This window comes from Sapajus apella, unplaced genomic scaffold (genome assembly GCF_009761245.1).
Source record: "Sapajus apella isolate SASKATOON/1434 unplaced genomic scaffold, GSC_monkey_1.0 scaffold6, whole genome shotgun sequence".
Taxonomy (NCBI): domain Eukaryota; kingdom Metazoa; phylum Chordata; class Mammalia; order Primates; family Cebidae; genus Sapajus; species Sapajus apella.
The window spans coordinates 67321896-67339461 of record NW_022436946.1 but is presented as its reverse complement, the minus strand read 5'-3'; the positions used below and the strand labels follow the sequence as shown (position 1 = coordinate 67339461).

Genomic DNA, 17566 nt, shown 5'->3' with positions numbered 1-17566 from the left:
ACAAAGCTGGAGGCATCACACTACAAGACTTCAAACTATACTACAAGGCTACAGTAATCAAAACAGGATGGTACTGGTACCAAAACAAAGATATAGACTGATGGAACAGCACAGAGACCTTGGAAGTAACATCACACATCTACAGCAATGTGATCTTTGACAAACCTGAGAAAAACAAGCAATAGGGAAAGGATTCCCTGTTTAATAAATGGTGGTGGGAAAAATGGGTAGGCATGAGGAGAAAACTGAAACTGGGCCCCTTCCTGACACCTTACACTAAAATTAACTCCAGGTGGATCAAAGATTTAAACATAAGACCTAACACCATAAAAACCCTAGAAGAAAGCCTAGGCAATATCATTCAAGACACAGGCATAGGCAAGGACTTCATGACTAAAACACCAAAAGCAATGGCAACAAAAGCCAAAATAGACAAATGGAACCTAAGTAAACTCAAGAGTTTCTACAAAGCAAAAGAAACAATCATTAGAGTGAACTGGTAACCAACAGAATGGGAAAAATTTTTTGCAATCTACCCATCTGATAAAGGGCTAATATCCAGAATCTGCAAAGAACTAAAGTAGATTTACAAGAAAAAAACTAACAAACCCATTCAAAAGTGAATGAAGGATATGAACAGACACTTTTCAAAAGAAAACATTTATGAAGCCAAGAAACATAAGAAAAAATGCTCATCATCACTAGTCATTAGAGAAATGCAAATCAAAACCACACTGAGATACCATCTCATGACAGTTAGAATGGCAATCATTTAAAAATCTGGAGACAAAAGATGCTGGAGACGATGTGAGAAACAGGAACACTTTTACACTGTTGGAGAGAGTGCACATTAATTCAACCATTTTGGAAGACAGTATGGCATTTCCTCAAGAATCTAGAAATAGAAATACCATTTGACTTAGCAATCCCATTACTGGGTATATACCCAAAGGATTTAAGTCATTCTATTATATAGACATATGCACAGCCATGTTCATTGTGGCACTGTGTACAATAGCAAAGACCTGGAACCAACCCAAGTGCCCGTCAAGGATAGACTAGATAAAAAAAATGTGGCATATATACACCATGGAATACTATGCAGCCATAAAAAATGACAAGTTTGTGCCCTTTGTAGGGACACGGATGTATCTGGAAACCATCGCTCTTCAGCAAATTGACACAAGAACAGAAAACCAAATACCACATGTTTTTCCTAATAGGCATGTGATGAACAATGAGAACACATGGGCACAGGGAGGGAAACATCACACACTGGGGTAGGAGGGGTTGGGGCAGGGAGCAGGGGAGGGAAGGGACATCAGGGGGTGTGGAGGTTGGGGAGGGAACACCAGGAAAATGCCTGATGTAGGTGGTGGGGGGATGGAGACAGCAAACCACCATGGCATGTGTATACCTATGCAACAATCCTGCAGGATGTGCACATGTACCCCAGAACTTAAAGTACAATAAAAAAAAGACAGAAAAAAAATAAAAGAAGGAAACACATTAAGTTTTAATTTAGTGGCAATGGTCTCTTTATTAATGTGGGTAATGGTGGTCACTCTATTGTGATTTTTCATGCAAATCATATATTAAAAATATTTTTAGTATCACACCAATATTCATTTTTAAAAATAAGCAAAATTCCTCTTTCCAGATCAATTTTTTTTCTATCTGAATATATATGTATATATACAACCTCAAGTTGGGCTATTTATTTTAGGAAATATGCTTAAAGCACATATTATATAGCTCTATTTAGACTGTTTTCAACCAAACCTTGAAACATCCAAAACATATATTTTGAAATGTCAGTAAGTTAAATTGTGTGACACACTGAAAACTTAGGTCAGAAGAGTGATTGGATGGTAGCTAGAAGAGCCATGGGGATTAAGGGGGAATTTTTTCTTACCCTATGAGAGAAACTTGATCATTTTTGCAGGCTGAGCAGTAAGAAAAGAGGAGTTGAGTTGAAGAAAGGATGGCTGAAAAAGTCTCTAAAAGAGAATCAATTCACCTAGAACAAATTATAAAAAGGAGGGGATGGTAGGGATAGGTTTGTAGGAAGCTCAGAGGGAGAGTAGCCATCAACGTGGACCACAGAAAATAAAAGTTCAGAATTGTGAAGCTTTGGTAGAGTTGATGAAAGAAATAAGAAAGAGATACAGCAAAAAAGAAAAAAACGAGAATGGCTAAGAAGTGATTTTGATGACCCAAGTTATTATACTGAATTGTAATAACACCAGTTTTGAAATTATAGTATTTTTGCCCAGGAGTTTAATAAGAGAGAGGAAAAATTTTAGTAATGGTCCAGTGTTATATAATGATAAGAATATCTGTGAGGGAAGGTACCTGAAGGTCAGAGTGCCAATCATTTTATATATATAATGTAATACTATACTGTAACTGTAATGTACTATACTGTATATATAGACAGTACAGTATTCACAAAAAGTCATTAAGAAAGGAAGAAAAGGGTCTCATTGAATAAAAGTCTGGAGACAACAGAAGCTGGAGAGGATGTGGAGAAATAAGAATGCTTTTACACTGCTGGTGGGAGTGTAAATTAGTTCAACCATTGTGGAAGACAGTGTGGAGATTCCTCAAGGATCCAGACATAGCAATACCATTTGACCCAGCAATCCCATTACTGGATATATACCCAAAGGATTACAAAACATTCTATTATAGAGACACATGCATACGCATGGTTATTGCAGCACTGTTTACAATAGCAAAGACTTGGAACCAACCCAAATGTCCAACAAGGATAGACTGGATAAAGAAAATGTGGCACATATACACCATGGAATACTATGCAGCCATAAAAAAGGATGAGTTCATGTCCTTTGCAGGGACATGGATGAAGTTGGAAACCATCATTCTCAGCAAACTTATGCAAAAACAGAAAACCAAACACCGCAAGTTCTCACTCATAAGTTGGTGTTGAAAAAATGAGAACACATGGACACAGGAAGGAAAACATCACACACTGGGGCCTACTGGGAGGTGGGGAGACTAGGGGAGGGATAACAGGGAGTGGAGGCATTGGGGAGGGACGGCATTAGGAGAAATACCTAATGTAGATGATGGGGGATGGATGCAGCAAACCACCATGGCATGTGTATACCTATGTAACAATCCTGCACTATCTGCACATGTACCCCAGAACTTAAAGTAAAAAAAGAAAAGAATACTGAAGACTATATATGAAGTCAAAGACCAGACATAGTGGAGTAAGCTACTGAAAGAACAATATGGCATCAGACATCATGCTCAGAGTACAAGACATTTATACCTTCAATGGTGGAACAACTTGAGCTTATGACAAAGTTTCTAGAGTGGCCTATGGAGTGTATGGCCGAAGTCGATTGGTAGAGAATCTCATTGGCATTGATGAAGGCAAAGAATTGTGAAGCAAAAGTCACTCATTGATAGTTGGAATAGTTCTTTGGAGTTCTCCCAAATTGAGCCAAGAGAGCAGGACATTGTGCTCCACACTGACTAATCATTAAATACGGGCCCCCCCCCAAAGAGGTAGCCTAACCTCACGAAAGCATATCTTATAGCCAAAGAAAATTCCTAGAAGTTGATTAATCTGGAAGCAATCAGCTTAGCAAATGAATGCTTTAGTAAGAAACTAGGGTATACCAGGGCACTCAGTATATCCTGCCCCTTATATGCCACTCAAATTCATTTCTTCATATACTTAGTTGACCACACCTGAGGGCAGCTTCTCCAAGCTTCTGGCTGGTTTGTGTTTCTCATGGTATTTAAAAGAGGATGGTCAGTGGAATGTACCATAAATCTTGCCACTGCAGCTAGACTCTCGCTGTATCTGATACTTACCATCTTCTTCTTTTACTACCTATTCCAGATTACTCTCACACTTGGCTAGCACCTTTGTGAGGGCAGGTGTCTTATCTGGCAGGGTAAACCAGACCTTCATATCTAAAAAATCTATATCCCCTAATCATCATGATCTTCTTATGCTGCCCATTTACCATGAAAATTGGCCAGGAGGAGATTTAGTAGTGAATCACTTGGGCATGCAGACTACAGCTGATTATCAGGGCCAGCTACCCTTGCCAAAGAGAATACTTCTCTTCTAGCCTGCTTGTCTTTTGGAGCCTTAAGTGCTGAGGCCACAACCATAGCTTTAAATTTAATGGGACTGTTACTTTATCCTTTGGTGGAAGCATTACTCTATGAGAATCAGGACATTTAGACTCATAGAAGTACAAATTTCCTAAGGGGATCATTATAAATTGTGGAAAGTGGGGCTTGGTTCCTGGTTCTTGACCCATTTATTTTACCAACTGGGCACACAGCACCATGGCTAATAACAGCCATGACATAGGATGTATACTGCTTCCTGGAGAAGAGCGCTTCACATTCTCAAGATATTACCTTTACATTGTCACAGAAGTTACGCCTTTAAAAAACTGTTTCATCTTTCCAGCATGCCAATAGCTCCTAGGAAATGTGATAAGACCAGATGAACCTATGGTCATTCACTCACTTTCACACCTTCTTTGCTGTAAAGCAAGTCTCTTTGTCTGAGGTGATATTATAAATATACCTAGTGGGTACTTCAAAGACTACAAAAGCCCTTGGATACGGTGCTGACCCAGTCCCCAAAAACATGAAAGGAAAATCCATACTTAGGATGTGTTGATTCCAGATAAACTAAATTCCTTCCCCTTCTAGAATGATTCATCAAGGGATAGTATCACAACAGGGGCTCAGCATTGGTCTGTATTTCTTGCAGTTTGGCTGTTTGGCATCATGGTAGCTAAATCAGTCTTGGGTGGTGTTACAAATTGAATGTATACAATCTAAAATTTATCTTGAAACTTAATCCCCAATGCCACAGTATTAAGAGGTGGGGCCCTTTGAAGGTAATTGGGCCATGAGGGCTTTGCCATCATGAATAAAATTTGTAACCTTATAAAAAGGCTAGAGAGAGCTAGCTACTCCCTTTTTGCCTTCTGCCTTCCACCAGGTGGTTACACAGCATTCAAGGTGCCATCTTAGAAGCAGAGACCAGGCCCTTACCAGGCATTGAGCCTGCTGGAACCTTAACTTTGAACTTTCCAGTACTAAAACTATGAAGACTAAATTTATGTTCTTTATAAATTATCCAGTCAGAGGTATTTCAGTATAGCAGCACAAACAGAGTCAGATGAGTTGGACATGTTGGGCATATGCACAGCCCCTATGTCTGCTACCGTAGCTAATGTGTCCAAGAGCTGGTGGAGGCAGCCCTGAGTTGAACAAAGATCACTTTGGCTGAGCATCATCTCATAGCTGAGTCATTCTGGCTCCTTGGTTCCTTCATGCCTCTTTTCTTCAGTGAATGCTCTCTTCTTGGCATGCGATACAAAGATAGTCATACTTCATGAAAGTTCCCATAGCTCCATCCTGTTTGTCTTAGTGCTTTTGGACTATTTTAACAACATGCCATAAACTAGGTGGCTTACAAACAATGTATTTCTAAAGTTCTGAAGGCTGAGAGGTTCAAGATCCAGAACTCAAAAGATTTGGTGTATGGTGAGGACATGCTTCTTGGTCCATAGGCAAGTGCTTTCTTGCTATATTATCACGTGGTGGAGGAGTTAGGGAGTTCTCTAGGGTTTCTTTTCTATGTGTACTAACACCATTCATGAAGGCTCCAACTTCATGACATAATCACCCACCAAAGGCAATACCTTCTAATACCATCAGATTGGGGGTAAGGATTTCAACATTTGAATTTGTGGGGGGATACAAACAGTCTACAGCACAATTTTAAAATATAAGCTTTATTATTATTCAGATATGATGAGGCCAACATATCAATGAATGACTACCACTGAAAACATGTTAACATTCACAAATTTCAACAGAAGGGGCCATGCCATGCCATGGGAGGCTACAAAAGGAAGCACTGGGATTAGTCAGGTGATAGAAGGAGGAGAGAAACTGGCAAGAGCTTTTATTGTGGTTTCCTTGTGAAGGAACAGGTGAGACAGGATAAGCAGGTTTAGAATCGGCTATTTTGAGTAATTTCAGTGGCTTCGGGGATGGACGAGCTGTTCCTTTTTGTTTGATAGCTGACCCTGGAATGATTAGGGCAAAGGAAGAGTGGCCCAGAGGGTAGGCATCTAAGACCTTGATAAAAGAGGTGACTGAATTAAGGGCTCTGAATCAGTTTAATTTTCATTTGAGAGGTGCACTTTCAGGTGAGTTGTTTTGTATCTCTTGGAATTAACTAACCCTAAGAGGGGCAGTCCCTCTTGGGTCAGCACATCCCCAACATGTCAATATATATTGCCAAAACAAAATATGAGTCTTTGACAAAACATCTTTGTCAAAACAAAAAACATATGAATAATAAATCATGATAAATACACACCCATATGCTTCTTCCCCTTACCTCCTGGTTCATGATTTTCCAAACTTTATCCTTTTAGGACCCTAAAAAAAAGCAGCCAAGGTATTTACCACTACCAATGAGTGGACATCAGTTTTTACCTCAAGCAACTTCTCTCCACAGAGAGTGGATGACCAGGTCAAAACACAGGACCTAAATTTTCATAGGGTTCTTTTTATTAAGATTCATACTTGCCACCACTTGCTCTTCTGATTAACCTGATGGCATCAGTATGATGACTATCTATGGAATGACCAGATGGCCCAGACCGTTTTCAACTATCTCATGACAGAGAGTAGGAGAGTTAACATCACCCTGAAGCAAAAGCATAAATGCATGTTCTTACCTGCCCTACATTAGTTCAAATGGCTTCTGTTCCTTTTTCTTGCTGTGAATAGACTCATTAGACCAATCTACCTAAGGCTGTACAGATCTACTTTAGAAGAGATATCACATCTAATACAACAGCTGCAATGAGAGTTAAAATTTGCCTTTGTGCAGCCCATGTCCATGTCACTGACATTTACCAGGATCTATCTGTGTCTTAAGGGCCAGACTAACCAATCAAACAGGGAACCTACAGAGTGGGGGAAAATTTTTGCAATTTATCCATCTGACAAAGGGCTACTATCCAGAATCTACAAGGAACTTAAAACAAATTTATAAGAAAAAAAAAAAAAACATCAAAAAGTAGGCAAAGGATATGAACAGACACTTCTCAAAAGAAGACATATATGCAGCTAACAAACATATGCAAAAAAGCTCATTATCACTAGTCATTAGAGAAATGCAAATCAAAACCACCAGGAGATACCATCTCACGTCAGTTAGAATGGCGATCATTAAAAAGCCAGGAAACAACAGATGCTGGAGAGGATGTGGAGAAATAGGAACGCTTTTAAACTGTTGGTGGGAGTGTAAATTAGTTCAACCATTGTGGAAGACAGCGTGGTGATTTCTCAGTGAGCTAGAACCAGAAATACCATTTGACCCAGCAACCCCATTGCTGGGTATATACCCAAAGGATTATAAACCATTCTACTATAAAGACTCATGCACCCGTTTGTTTAATGCATCACTATTCACAATAGCAAAGACTTAGAACCAACCCAAATGCTCATCAAAGATAGACTAGATAAAGAAAATGTGGCACATATACACCATGGAATACTATGTAGCCATATAAAGGATGAGTTCCTGTCCTTTGCAGGCACATGGATGAAGTTGGAAACCATCATTCTCAGCAAACTAACACAGGAACAGAAAACCAAACACTGTATGTTCTCACTCACAACTGGGAGTTGAACAATGAGAACACATGGACACAGGGAGGGGAACATCACACACCGGGGCCTGTCAGGGGTCAGGGTAGGGGTCTAGGGGAGGGATGGCATTAGGAGAAATACCTAATGTAGACGACGGGTTGATGGGTGCAGCAAACCACCATGGCACGTGTATAACTATGTAACAATCCTGCACATTCTGCACATGTACCCCAGAACTTAAAAGAATAAAAGAAATATGTAAATATAATAATATTTTTAAATGAATTAAATAATGTTATGGGGTCTACCCTCCCTGAAACCATTTGCATTCTAAGGGTAGTATTAGTCTCTGAACTTGGTTTTAATGTATTATCTTGGCTGGGGTAGGAAAAGGAGGTGGGAAATGGGAGTGGAGTCAGTTGCAGAGCTTCCATTTGGCTTTCCCTACTAGTTAGTTCTTATGTCCAGGATAAACAATCAATGCAGATATTCTGTCAACTAAATGGGCACATTTAGTGCCCATTCTAACTGTATATCTGGGGACTCAGGAAATAACAACCAGATGGATTTGAGGACCCAGTGAGCTGAACCTGGAAGAGGATTCTAATTTTTAACCTAATACACATATGTCTTCTTCTCTAACAGGGGAGTTTGGTGATTGTTTTGAATCCCACGTTATCAACCTTAATCTAAGCTCTGTGTCTAACAGTGTTCAAAACATCTGATCTTCCCCTTACTCGTGTGAATGGCCATAGGTAACTGGAGGGGGGATTATCACATACACCTGCCATGATATTACAAGATACCTCATCATGAGCAATTCAGGATCTAAAAAATATGGTGACATCTGAAAGTTGGACAAGGGATCGTGATGTTTTACTGAGGGGACCTTCCAATAAATCTGTGACTTTTTTTGGTTGTATAAATTTTATGAATTGAGCAGAACTCTTATTGGCTGCCCATTTATCTTGTCCCTAGAAATACGATGCTTCATATCTCCATAGCTCTCTCTAGGCCAGCTCCCCTGAGCTTCCTTTTTGACCTTGCTACCAGTTATAACCACTGCATCTCTCTTACTTTTGATGCTTAATTTCCAGTCACCTGGCCTTTTTTATTCTGGAGCCCATCATCCCCACTGTTATCAGAAACCTCCACACTGTAATACCATCCTCTATGTTACTCCTGTCCTATAAAAAACATCCATCACTGAGCTACTCAGACATATTGGTACCCCCTTATTAGAGCACCTCTTATCAGTTTGCAGGTGGATTTCTTCCAGATTCCCCAACAGTGTGCAGGGGTTTTCAAGCCTTACATAGTGCACCTCCAACAGCATGCTCACCTCTCTCATCCTCTTGATCCCTTACTTTACTGCCTGCTACAGAGTAGTTCCAGTGGCTCTAGTTTATTTATTGAGGACCATTATTTTGTTCAAGCTTCCAAAAATGGCGCCAGGTTATCGCTGCTTCCTAAGGTGTTCAACAGGGTAATAAATCTTGTATTATGAGATAGTGCTCCCATATCGATGAACTTTCCCTTACCCAATATTATGCTCCACCTTCCCACCTTGATTCAGCCCCATCAGAATCAAGTTACTCCCTGGTGCATGTTGGCTGGTCCTACAGCTCCCCTATTTAGTTGCAGCATTTCTTGGGAAGGGCAATGTTGTGACTTTACCCTAGTTATTTTTCTGATGGCCAGTAAAGGAAGTGGAGCTAGATCTTGAAATCCTCTGCATTGCCTGAGAGCAGGGGAGAAATACTAGGCTATAACAGGAAAGATTAGGCTGTTTCTACAGGCCTCTGTCCAAGGGAATCTGAAAATTTGAGATTTTCAAGTACATTGACTCAGAAGTCTCATCACACATCTGAAGCTAAATTACCTTTGCAATCCAGATTCTGAGCATCGTTTTCCAGGGTTAAGAACCCAACATTCTCTGGAGCTTTTTCTGCCTTTGTAAATAGGTCCTGTGCCTTATCCCTAGTTATTCTTTGCCCTTTAGCTGCTAGAAATAAAACTTTGTTTATATGGTTCTTAAGAAACCCTCTGACTTTCTCCTATAACCTTAAATTAGTGATTAATCAACATCAGCCTTTCTTGCTTTTTTTCCAGCAGTACCCAGCAAGAACCAGGAGCTTACTTACTCCTTATACTATTACTTTATTCAAACTTCTTCAAATTTTCCAATTTCAAAGAAAAACACCTCTTTTATAATATGTATTTAAATAGATATTTAAATTGGATAATAATGTTAAAACGAATGTGGTTTTCACTCTTCCTCCTTATAAATAACTCTGATAAGCTCAATTGTACATCTTTCTTTTTTCCCATCTACTTCTTTGAGTTAAACTACTCGAAGAGGAATTCTGTGGTACAGTGGTTTATCAGTCTTAAAAGTATTGGTATATATTGTAAAATATATTCCAGAAATGTTAGACCAGTTTACACTCCCACTAGCAATGAATGAGAGCAGCTGTGTCCCTAGATGTCAATTTTAGTAATATTCATTATAAGTTTTGCTAACATGCTAAGATAAAAAGATGCTTTCTATTTCATTTTAAATATTTTGAGTTGAATTTTAAATATATTAACTAACAGCTATTTGTTTTGTAATTTGCCCATCTAGATAAATTTTTTGAAAAGGTCAACAATAATGTCCAGAAGAACAAGGAAAGGCATCTGGGGTGGTGTTTTGGAAACTGTTCTGTGAATATTACTGAGAAAATTAGGAGTTGGAGGAAGGGAGTCATTTTGGGGAAGAAGCCATTCTGTGGAGAATGGAAAGATAGCTAAGCACTATTGGTGCACACACACACACACACGTGCAAGTGCACACATTTGAAACACCTTGTTTCAAAAATAGTATATTTGTTTCTAACTTTGCATAGTGGTCTTCTCCTTAAGATTTTATTTGAAAGGGTCAAATAAAAACCATTAATTATTGTCAAGTCCCACAATGTTTTAGATGAAAAGGAAACTGAATCTCTGAAAAGCTCAGGGTCTCAGGAAAGCCAAGTGAAGATCGGCACCGAGGCTGGTACCATCAAAGCAGGTGCTCATCTCCACTCTGCTGTTTCAAGAGGTGTTCATTTATTTATTTATTTTTTGACTACTCTGCCAGAAAATAGTTCAAGTTTATTCCAGCATGAAAAGTGCAAGAAACTTCTCTTTAAAACCAGTTACAGGATTGGACATGATTGTTCATGCCTGTAATCCCAGCACTTTGGGAGGCCAAGGTGGGCAGATCACACAGTCACGAGTTCAAGACCAGCCTTGACAACATAGTGAAGCCCTGTCTCTACTAAAAAAAAAAAAATTAGCTGGGCATAGCAGTGGGGGACTGTAATCTCAGCTACTCGGGGGGCTGAGGCAGGAGAATTACTTGAACCTGGGAGTCGGAGGTTGCATTGAGCCGAGACCGCACCACTGCACTCCAGCCTCAATAATACATCAAGACTCTGTCTCAAAAATAAAAAAGTTACTTTCCTTGAGAGAGGGATATAACTCCTTCAATAAACTCCTGGCCATCTCTAGCAGTTGGCATTCATGTTCTGAGCTCCCCAGATGCAAGGCAGTTTCATCATGCAAATTTCTGTATAAACACATTATTTTAAAATAGAAGATCAAAGACTAAATATACTATTTCAGCTCTCTAGGTATTTTATACTGAGATTCACATTTTCCCTATCTCTCTTAAGTATTTGATTGATAATGCTGTCTAAACAGTGGTTAGCACATGTTTACCAAACCATACTTTATTGATTCAACTTGAATTTGTAAAACATCACCTTAGTTGTTCAGTCCCTGGACATTACCAAGAATGAAAATACATTTCTGTTTCAAGTTTTACATATTACAGTAATTGTTTTCAGTTCATTTACTTTTGCCCTGGAGCAGTCTGGGAAGAGTGCAGTTTTAAACATCAAAAAGAGAATAACTAGAAATACTTAACCTGAAATTTAAACATTAGGACAATCAAAAAGGTTTGCACTCTAAAAATAACCATAATTATTTCTAGTTTTTCTACTTTTCTATTATTAACTCTTTATCTTCTTATTCAATATTTTATATTCTATAATTTACACCTACTATTTATTGTGTACTTTCTATGTGTTAAAAAACTTACCTGTATTACTTTATTTAATTCTCACACTAACGAATACTTAGGTAGGTTAGTAACTGTTATTACTTCCATTTAACTGATGCAGAAATAGAGTTTTAAGAGGTTAAGTTTCAAATTAGGCTTTATATCATGGTTTATCTGCTTCTAGAGTTCAAAATTTTATCCAGTATATTTATGTTTACCATAATATAAAACAACATTTTACAGTCATTTGGATAGTTCTTTGGTTAAGCCTTAATTTCTAAGACCTATCCAAGAACTCTAAGTTAAAATTTAAGACATTTACATTTAAATTTCAAATATGTAAATTATAGAAATTTTATTAGGCAGATAGTAAAATATGATTTCTACTTATAGCTGAATCTTTCAAGGATCAGAATACAGAATACATTCTATTACAGATTCAAGCAGTCATTTGTCACTAGCCTCTTCAATGTTCAGGAATTTCCTTGTGCATTTAAATAAAAATAAAGAATAATAATGTTTCATTTATAAAATTCTAAGCCTCTTGAAGGCAGGACTTTATCTAGCCAATATTATACATATTTATTTCTAAAATGTGGGACTAGATCTTTGAATTCAGTAAGATTGATCACAACTTTGCTAGATTCGTCTCCTTTCAGAAAGCACATTCTAATTCTCCTCATTTATAGATCTTCAGTTTATAGACATGAAGTGTTATAAATTATAATGATAATACTCTGGAATTAACCTTGTAAATCTTTATAGTATATGCATTATATTAGTGCTAAAATAATTCTGAATAATCATTATATGATGAAGATTCATTCGGGCAACATAAAACAACTATGTTTTGATTATATTTTAGACCTAACAAGGAGAAGTGAAGGGTGTTGACAAGATTGCTACAATCACTTATAGAGAATAAAATTTATCTAGATTTTAGTTTTACATGTTATATCTGACAACACTAGGACAAAAAATAGTGAAGTATTGTACTTGGCCTACATTCTAATATGATTGGCAAAGAATTTAAACTCATCTTCAAATATAACCCACTAACAAAATTTTTGTGAGATGATGAATAGATTTGTTCTTACAACCACTGTGGAAACTTACCTCTATGAGGCAAAACAAATTCCCTTAAAGTTAACACACAACACAGGACAGGACACAAAATGTAAGGAGAGTATATTTTAGTATGCCATTAAAAATGTTGTTAGCTCAATTGTTGTGTTAGATACAATTTTCAATACTGGTTTGCATCTGCTTGTTTCTATACAGCTATTGACTAGCATGGTTTATGCTGATACTGACATGTTAGTTTAAACATTTTGAGAGACGGATCTAATTGACACAGCTCACTTTTTGATGCCAAGGTTATAACTCTGCACGAAGCATGACTTGTGCTGACATCACAGCAAGTGGGTAAAAGAGTTAGTGACAGTTCCACAAAAAGTGGAGGCCCATGAACTGCTCCTATGGCCACCAGAACAGTCCTGAATCCAGCTTTCTTAAGGCTTAGTGTCTGCTTATTTTTAAATGTTTTTAAGATTTCACTTTAAATTTACAATAAAGCTCAGGCTGTACTATTCAAGCTAGTTTGAGTAGCTTCTGTTCTTCATAAACAAAGAGCATGTTCCAGAACAGAGTATTACAATCTTGTCAGAAATTTTCACTTCCACTTTTCAAATTTTAAAATGTATAGTGTAGCTAACAGACATTTTAATAGCCTTAAAAATTCCTTAGAGGAAGTTAGAAATTAAAATATGGCCCACTTTCATGAAAATAGGCAGTAATACTAACATACTGAAAATGAACAAATGAGCGTACTAATTAGAACTAGGAAGTAAAAAAAAAAAAGAAGAAAGGAGAACGATTTTTGCCGTTGTTTTGTTTTCCCAGAGATTTAAGTGTTTGATAGGAAAGTTGCTTCAAATTGAAATATGATATTAGGTTGGTGTAAAAGTAATTGCGGTTTTTTGTTTGTTTTGCCATTCAACGTTAATGCCGTTAATTTTGCCATTACTTTTAATGGCGATAAAATGCAATTACTTTTTCCACCAACATAATACTCTATGGTAGTTGAGCATCTCTGAAGCTAGACTGCGGTGATTTAAATTATTGCTTGCTAAATCTAGCTGGATGACTTAGGAATAACTGTTTGGAAAGTACCTCTCTGTGACTTAATTCCTTATCCCTTAAATCAGTAGAATAATAGAGTTTTGACTAGTTATCTTAGGTTCTATAAAAATATATCAAAATTCTTTCGTTTATTCTTACTAATTAGACGAACACTTGACATTTATTATATTCTTCTATCAGACAAAGACAGGATGATAAACCTAAATAATTTTGTGATCTGGCTAGGATACTGAAGAACAAGAAGACTGAAGCTTCTTGCTCAGTTGCCCAAGACAGTACACATGCTTCGCAGCAGACTGTGGGGACCACAGTAGTCCTCGACCATAACACAGGTGTTATTCCTCCATCAGAAAAGCTTACAGTCTGAAACTTTTTAACCTTTACTATCTTTCCAATGAATAACAGCTACTTAAGTGTTCAATCTGCTCTGGAATTGCATAGCACCTTGGCAAAAAGTATGTGCAATGATTCATGACAGGTAGCAATTTGATCTTGGTACCAAGATCTCCTTACGATTGGTGCTATAAATCTATAATCGAGAATTGCCGAGGTTCCTTACCCTTGCTGGATGGCTTGAAATGTTCTAACCTCTGAATCCTTGCCTGAGGAACTACTTCACTGTCTTTATGGGTCAATAAGTGACTCATGGTTCTTTCTTCACTGCCTACTTTCAATCTTATTACTTTGATGATGTAAGCGGGATACTTGGTATACTCCAAATCAAGAATGGTTTGAAACATCCTGAGTTTACTGTCTATATTTCAGCTATGACTCTTACAGATTAGCTTTCTGGCCTAACCTTTTGGTAAAATTTGGTCCTGGGCTCTTGGTTCCTGCCACCCACAGTCCTGGTATTGTTGTACCCAATACTTGCCTCTTTGAGAACAACAGAATAGGTGGATATCATGACAGGAAAAAAACTGTTATATGCAAAGTGAAAACAATGTTTCAGAAGTGTACTAGATGCTACTACTGTGTGTGTGTGTGTGTGTGCTTAATCCTTAAGAAAAACTAGATTAGAATTATTAGCCCCATCTTACAAATAAAAAAACCTGAGACTCAGAAATTACATATAACTTGCCAGAAACGAAGACATAATCAGCACACAGTGGAATTTCTGGCCCCTTGTCACCACCCAGCAGAGCAAAATCACATCTGTGGCAGCACCATCGGTAGTTAGAGGTTGTCTTCATTTTTGGTTTGCTTTCTTTCACTTCTTTGTGGGTAGAACTGCCCATGTGATTTATTTGTTTGTTGTTGTTGTTGTTTCTAAATAAATCTCAGCTATTGAAATTAATCAGAGTTCCCTAGAATCAACCACTCGCTGGGACCCATGTAACACATATATATAGTTTTTTAGCTTCTTGACTTTCAGTTAAACCAGGAGAGGAAACATGATGATAATGGTTAATACAGAGTTTCCATAGTTAGACAAATGTAGATTTAAGTTCTGGCACCAGCACTAACTAGTGTGTAACTTCGGTCTAATTACTTAATGTCTGATATGGTTAGGCTCTGTGTCCCCTAAAATCTCATCTTGAATTATAATCCTCATAATCCCCACATGTCAAGGGAGAGACCACTTGGAGGTAATTGAATCTTAGGGGTGGTTTTCCCCTGCCCCACCCCATGCTGTTAATAGGGAGTGAGTTCTCTCATGAGCTCTGATGATTTTATAAGGGCTCTTCCCTCTTCACTCAGCATTTATCTTTCCTGCCACCTTGTGATGTAGGTGCCTTACTTCTCCTTTGCCTTCTGCCATGATCATAAGTTTCCCAAGTCCTCCCCCCAGCCATGGTAAACTGTGGATCAACTGAACCTATTTCCTGGCTGGGTGTGGTGGCTCTCACCTGTAATCCCAACACTTTGGGAAGCTGAGGTACATAGTTCTTGAGGTCAGGAGTTTGAGATCAGCCTGGCCAACATGGTGAAAACCCGTCTCTACTAAAAATACAAAAATTAGTCGGGCTTGGTGGCGGGCACCTGTATTCTCAGCTACTCAGGAGGCTGAGACAGGAGCATTGCTTGAACCAGGAGGCAGAGGTTGCAGTGAGCCAAGATTGTGCCACTGCGCTCCAGCCTAGGTGACAGAGCAAGACTCTATCTCAAAAACAAAACAAAACAAAACCTCTTTCCTTTATAAATTACCCAGTCTTGGGCAATTCTTTATAGCAGTGTGAAAACAGACTAATATCTCAATCTGAGACTGTACATGGAAAGCTCTCAACAAGATTTGTGAATCAACGAAGAGTAAGTGTTCAGTAAACATTAATACAGTTGTGCTACTGTTTCATAATTATCCATTATCATCATGTTCTTCTAATACACCTGCCCAATTCTGTGTTCTGAAATGGGGTCAAGCAGAACATAGGGCAAATAAAAGTTATGTAAGCAACATAAAACCCAAGACGTGAAACAATAGTTCCCTCTTTTCTGTTTCTAAGAATCCTGTTCTTAAGTGCCTGTCAAGAGAAGAAAGTACCGAAGAATGAAAGGTTTAAAGCTTGAAAAGGGGGGAAACATACTTACACTCTAACTCCTCCATGAAAATTCAATTGATCTATTATAGCAAGTAATCACTTTGAAACTAGGGAAGAGATCATGGTTAATGGGCTTTCAATACAGAGGTTACATGAAACCAGATTAATGAACAAAAGGTGAAGCAGAATTTACCCGTAAAATGCAGAACTGTCTCTCCTGAATCACTGATTCAGGCCTGGCCACAATTGTCATAATATTTCATACCATAATAACTTTAGTCACAGTACTGTGGACACTTTGTACTATGTAATTTTCAGGAAAGCATTATTCCTAAATATCCTTTTTAAAAATTGAGTAAATGCCAGGTGCAGCGGCTCACATCTGTAATCCCAGCACTTTGGGAAGCCAAGGTGGGAGAATCACAAGGTCAGGAGATCCAGACCATCTTGGCTAACAGGGTGAAACATCTCTATTAAAAATACAAAAAATTAGCTGGGCGTGGTGGCACACACACGTAGTCCTAGTTATTCAGAAGGCTGAGGCAGTAGAATCACTTGAACCTGGAAGGCAGAGGTTGCAATGAGCCAAGATCACACCACTGCACTCCAGCTGGGGCGACAGAGTGAGGCTTTGCCTCAAAAAAAAAAATTGAGTGTATATTTTCTTATTTCGCCTTATAAATTTAATCTTAAAATGATTCCCTATCTTATATTGACTTCCTACAGCTTTACCAGTGAACGTTGTATATTAAAAGTAATGAACAATTTTAAGTGTCAATCAGTTGAATTGTGTTCCCATTGTCCTAGTGTTCTGTGATCTGAAGCTAGTGTGAAAGCTCTAGCTAATGGAAGCTCTGGCTTCCATTTTTTCATCCAATAAAACAAAAATCTTAATCGTATCAGTTGTATGGTTTTACAGTTAACAAATAGCTCTCCCATCCATTATCTCATTTCATATAACAGCCTCTGTCTCATCTACCTCCTTTGGTTGCTATGGAGATAAAAAAAATAATAGGTATGAAAAGTTTTTGAAATGTTAAAGAGACCAGTCAAATGCATTTCGTAATAATGGTTTCACAATATAATTAGAAAATACTACAGAGAGAATCCATGTTATCACTGTTTAATCAGACAATGTTCTTAAAATGTTAACACAGATCTTCACTGGAAATTT

General features: G+C 38.0%; 1 long non-coding RNA gene across 1 annotated transcript; it reads left to right on the top strand.

Annotated features, from left to right (window-relative positions):
* The first annotated feature begins 461 nt into the window (after positions 1-461).
* On the top strand, positions 462-7076 carry LOC116549670. The gene is made up of 2 exons (XR_004267993.1): positions 462-499; positions 6991-7076. It is a non-coding gene; the product is annotated as an uncharacterized LOC116549670 (long non-coding RNA).
* Positions 7077-17566: the final 10490 nt, after the last annotated feature.